At 43.4% G+C, this 5,770-nt stretch overlaps 1 pseudogene across 1 annotated transcript; it reads left to right on the top strand.

Annotated features, from left to right (window-relative positions):
- Positions 1–869: 869 nt before the first annotated feature.
- Positions 870–2,691, top strand: LOC308157114 (nuclear factor 7, ovary-like; annotated as a pseudogene). The gene is made up of 2 exons: positions 870–1,964; positions 2,152–2,691. The product of its transcript is annotated as a nuclear factor 7, ovary-like (transcript).
- Positions 2,692–5,770: the final 3,079 nt, after the last annotated feature.

Below are 5,770 nucleotides of genomic sequence, written 5' to 3'. Positions count from 1 at the left end.
GACACTATATGATAGTTTGCCTAACTGGCCATCGGATTTGAGATCCTAATATCTAAAAAGCATATACATTACAGTTTTCTTATTTTATCGGATTAAAGTAGCAAAGACCACAAATTCCCATTGACCGCCAGTCAAACTTCTACACTTCTAGCACCCAACAGGGGACGTGATCGTTTTGATGACAGGGAGAGTATGAGTGTTTAAGTGGCATCAAACACGGTGATCCATGCCAGAAAAAGTGTTTACTCTGTAACAACCTTAGTCCTGATCACAAATATTATTCTGATTACAGTTTATATTGACTGGAAACAATATGATGATTGGAAATGATAGGTAAGAAGAACGTATCTGTTAGAAACAGATCAGCCCTGTAAAAGGTTAACTCTGTTCCAGGGAGAAGAGCTGTAAATGGGAGGGGAGGAGCATTTTAACGTCAGTTTGCTGAAATGAAACTAAACTGTGTAGAGACATGAGTATCATGAGACAAGTGTATCGTGGACGAGAGCAGACTCTCTCAAACTTGTTAGATATCGTCCTCCAACAGGTATCTATCACACATACAGTATAAAGGACAGAGACAGCATCCACACTCTCACAGAATCACAGACAGGTGAGTTGAGAGACTGACAATGACAAGTCAAGATAAACTATTGTGTTCACTCTCTACCAGTTTTGTTTATAGACAGTTCAGTATGTAAAACTTATTGATTTGGTTGAAGGACTATTTTCTATGTGATGTAGAATAATGTTATAATTATTGGTTGCTGTATACTCTCATAATACAGTCTTGACAGCTCCATAGCTGAAACTATCATGATCTGATTGATTCCAGGAAATGCTTTATGGTGTCACCTCTGGTCTCTCTAGATATGGCTTCCTCCAGCAGTCTCCTGTCTGAGGAGCAGTTCCTGTGTTCTGTCTGTCTGGATGTGTTCACTGACCCTATCTCTACTCCATGTGGACACAACTTCTGCATGGCCTGTATCAGAAAGTACTGGGACAGCAATGACCTGTGTCAGTGTCCAATGTGTAAAAAAACATTTGGTAAGAGACCAGATCTCTTTGTCAATACTTTAATCTCTGAGATGGCCGCTCAGTTTAGGAAGTCAGTTGAAGTGAAGGCAACCAGCAGCCCAGCCCCAGACACACCTGTCAAACCTAGAGAAGTGTCCTGTGACATCTGCACTGGGAAGAAGTCCAAGGCTCTGAAGTCCTGCCTGGTGTGTCTGACCTCTTACTGTGAGACTCACCTGGAGCCTCATCAGAGAGTCGCAGCCACAATAGACACAAGCTGGTCGACCCTGTGAAGAACCTGGAAGACAGGATGTGTAAGAAGCACGACAGACTCCTGGAACTGTTCCGTAGGAGTGATGAAATGTGTGTGTGTTTGCTGTGCATGAAAACAGACCACAAGACTCATGACACCGTCCCCATAGAAGAGGAGTATGGAGAGAGGAAGGCTCAGCTGGGGAAGACAGAGGCAGATGTTCAGCAGATCATCCAGGAGCGACTGCAGAAGGTTTCAGAGATCAAACACTCAGTAGATCTTAGTAAGAAAGATGCAGACAGAGAGAAAGCAGACAGCGTACAGGTCTTCACTGCTCTGGTGGACTCCATGAAGAGAAGCCAGGCTGAGCTCCTTGACGTGATCGAGGAGAAGCAGAAAGCAGCAGAGTGGCGGGCTGAAGGGCTGATTAAAGAGCTGGAGCAGGAAATCACTGAGCTAAAGAGGAGAAGCACTGAGCTGGAGCAGCTCTCACACACTGAGGACCACCTCCACCTCCTCCAGAGCTTCCCATCCCTGTCCACCCCTCCACACACCAAGGACTGGTCTGAGGTCAGGGTTCACAGTGATCTGAATGTTGGGTCTTTGAGGAGAGTTCTGTCTCAGCTGGAGGAGACACTGAATACAGAGATGGAGAAGCTGCCTGAAGTCAAGCTGAAGAGAAGTCAGCAGTATGCATGTTGTATAGGAAAGAACGGACATACACGCGTGGTCAGTTGCAAAACCCACTGAGCTTTAATTACCCCTCCAAGACCAAACCTCAAACTGCTTGAGTCACATAATGAATATAGCGCCCCTACTGGCGATGTGTAATAAACGAATAAACCATAGCATAATAACCTATGTTATCAAACATAACAATGAAGTGGACGTGACTCTGGACCCTGATACTGCAAGTCCTTATCTCATTCTGTCTGAGGATGGGAAACAAGTTAGATTAGGAGACACAAGAAAGAATGTTCCTGATAACACAGAGAGGTTTTCTGATTGTTTCTGTGTTTTAGGAAAGGAGGGTTTCCCCTCAGGGAGGTTTTACTATGAAGTGGAGGTGAAGGAGAAGACTGAGTGGGATGTAGGAGTGGCCAGAGAGTCCATCAACAGGAAGGGGAGTATCAGACTGAACCCTAAGAATGGATACTGGACTGTCTGGTTGAGGAATGGAAACGAGTACAAGGCACTCGCTGGCCCTGGTGTCCCCCTGTCCCTGAGAGAAAAGCCCCAGAAGGTGGGGGTGTTTGTGGATTATGAGGAGGGCCAGGTCTCCTTTTATGATGTGGAGGCCAGGTCTCTGATCTACTCTTTCACTGGCTGCACCTTCACTGAGAAACTCTATCCATACTTCTACCCTGGTAATAACGATGGTGGTAAATACTCTGATCATCTCTCCTGTCAATCACACTGACTGAATTTCAACCTTCAACTGTGACTGAGCAGTAAAATAAGCATTTAGAATGATCTTTATCTGTTGTCAGTCACTAGGGAAGGTTATGGTATAATTGACCAAACAGAGTAATTTCTGAACTGGTTATCGTTTGTTATATAATTTGTGCTGCTAGAGATGGTGAATATGCAGCAGCCTCATAAGGAGATATGACTATACATGGTTGTTTGACTCTATACAGGGTTGTTTGACTCTATACATGGTTGTTTGACTCTATACATGGTTCTAGAAGATATGACTCTATACATGGTTTATTAGAGGTTCCCAGCAACAGTCAGAAGAAGATCGGGAGCGCAGCCTTTGCCAACTATGCCCCAAAGCTTTGGAACACATTACCTTTAGAGATCAGGGAAGCCAGCTCACTAAATATTTTTAAAAGAAAGCTAAAAACGCACTTCTTCAATATAGCCTTCAACTAGCTTATCTGCACCTGCCTACTGCTCATTTGCCAGCTACTGCACTTTAAATGTTTTATCAACTAGCCCTTTTTTAAAATGTACTTTTATTGTATTTTCTTTACCTTTTCTTTTTACTGTTTTCCCCTGCTCTTATATTCACGTACACAGACTGACTAGTTGAAAGAGGTGTGCAAAAGAAAGAAACTGTTGTTGATACTGACTGAGTAGTTGGATTTTTGGTGCAAGGTCTAGCAGAGACTGAGAACGTACACAGAGACTGAGAACGTACACAGAGACTGAGAACGTACACAGAGACTGAGAACGTACACAGAGACTGAGACAGAACTTTTCCAAAAAAAGAAAAATGTTGTGGTGCTGGTGGAAAGCCAGTGGGAAGTACAGGAAGACTTTGTAAGGTAGGGAGATGAAAGGGATATTGAAAGTTAGATCTTTACCTTTTCTTTTTACTGTTTTCCCCTGCTTTTATATTCATTCTATGCATGTATATGTTTTTATATATGTTTTTCACTTTCACTTTATGTTCTTATTCCTGTTGTAAAGCACTTTGAGCTGCATTTCTTGTATGAAAGGTGCTATATAAATAAAGCTTTACTTACTTACTTGCTTACTTACTTACCGTACTATACATGAGGTTGTTTGACTTCTCAGGGTGTTCAAATCATTATAAATCAGATGCTCTTATACTGTATTTTTGTTAAAAGTGAATAATTATTTTGGAGGTTTTGAGTGTAATGCATACTGGGTGTGTACAGAGTGTAATGAAAACTGGGTGTGTACAGAGTGAATACTGGGTGTGTACAGAGTAATGAATACTGGGTGTGTACAGAGTGTAATGAATACTGGGTGTGTACAGAGTGAATACTGGGTGTGTACAGAGTGAATACTGGGTGTGTACAGAGTGAATACTGGGTGTGTACAGAGTGTAATGAATACTGGGTGTGTACAGAGTGAATACTGGGTGTGTAGAGAGTGTAATGAATACTGGGTGTGTACAGAGTGTAATGAATACTGGGTCTGTACAGAGTGAATACTGGGTGTGTACAGAGTGAATACTGGGTGTGTAGAGAGTGTAATGAATACTGGGTGTGTAGAGAGTGTAATGAATACTGGGTATGTACAGAGTGTAATGAGTACTGGGTGTGTACAGAGTGTAATGAATACTGGGTGTGTACAGAGTGTAATGAATACTGGGTGTCTACAGAGTGTAATGAATACTGGGTGTGTACAGAGTGAACACAACTTGTACTCAGTCTGCGTGTGTGACGTAATTACATTCAACAGGATGGACATCTGATAATAATGTTATTGATTTAATGGTTTGCAAAGGGAATCAGATATGCTTAAAAACTGAGCAAAAAAAGTCGACTGTGATTGTAATATGAGAGAGATAGAGAAGATCTATGTGATATTATAAGTTTGTCTAATGGTCTGTTTCTTTGGTGGTTTTATCATCACTGCATATCAAACATCAACACCTGATTAATAAAGTCCCTGTTACCTGACATCTGTGAATGAGTGATTCAATCATGCCGAGGGTGAACAACTTACTTACTTAGGCCCTTAACTCCCAATGGAGCATAGGCCATTGACGACTCTTCTCCATCCAGCACGGCTTTGGGCTATCTTCTCCATCTCTCCCCAGCTGGTACCATGTCTTTTCAGCTCTGCCTCCATGTCCCGCCTCCAGCTGTTTTTGGGCCTTCCCCTCTTCCGCTTCCCCTGGGGGTTCCAAGTCAGGGCCTGGAGTGTGGTGGTATCTGCTGGCTTACTTAGGGTGTGGCCAATCATTCCCCACTTCCTTCTCCGGATCTGGCTCTCTACTGGCTCCTGGCTCCCTCTCTGCCACAGCTCCTTGTTGCTGATTTTGTCCGGCCACCTGATTCTGAAGATGCGCCTCAGACAGCTGTTAATGAATGTCTGGATCTTCTGTATCGTCTTTTTTGTCATTCTCCACGTCTCCGCACCATAGAGAAGGACACTTTTGATGTTGGAGTTGAAGATAAACACCTTCGTTGGTGTTGCTATTTCCCTTGAGGCCCAGATGTTCTTCAGGATAATGAAGGCTGCTCTAGCTTTGCCTACCCTGGCAGTGACATCGCTGTCTGTGCCACCTTGTTTATCGATAATACTGCCAAGGTAGGTGAAGGAGTCGACTTCTTTGATGGGTCTGTCGTCTATGGTGACAGGGATGGTGGTCAGGGTGTTAATCCTGCTCCAAGGGATGTTATTGCTAGCTGGTTAGTCTTGTCCTGCATGTGATTATGGCTGTGTGACAGGAGGGCCAGATCATCAGCAAAATCCAGGTCATCCAGTTGTGACCAGAGTGTCCACTGTATGCCGTTCTTCCTTCCTGCTGTGGTGGTCTTCATTATCCAGTTGATAACGAGAAGAAACAGGAAGGGCGACAGTAGACATTCCTGTCGAACTCCAGACTTGACCTCAAAACTGTCTGACATCTGGCCTGCATGTAAAACCCTGCAGGACATTCCTTGGTAGGTGAACAACATTGAGTCGCAAACACACACACATACACACACACATGCACGCGCGCTTAGAAACAATTACATTGCATTTACAGAAATGCACCACTTTATTATTAACTGTTAACTTTTAGATTCAACTTCA

Source organism: Nansenia antarctica (assembly GCF_963989245.1).
Source record: "Nansenia antarctica genome assembly, chromosome: 5".
Taxonomy (NCBI): Eukaryota; Metazoa; Chordata; class Actinopteri; order Argentiniformes; family Microstomatidae; genus Nansenia; species Nansenia antarctica.
The sequence above is the reverse complement of the archived record's forward strand: the minus strand, read 5'-3'. Positions and strand labels throughout refer to the sequence as shown.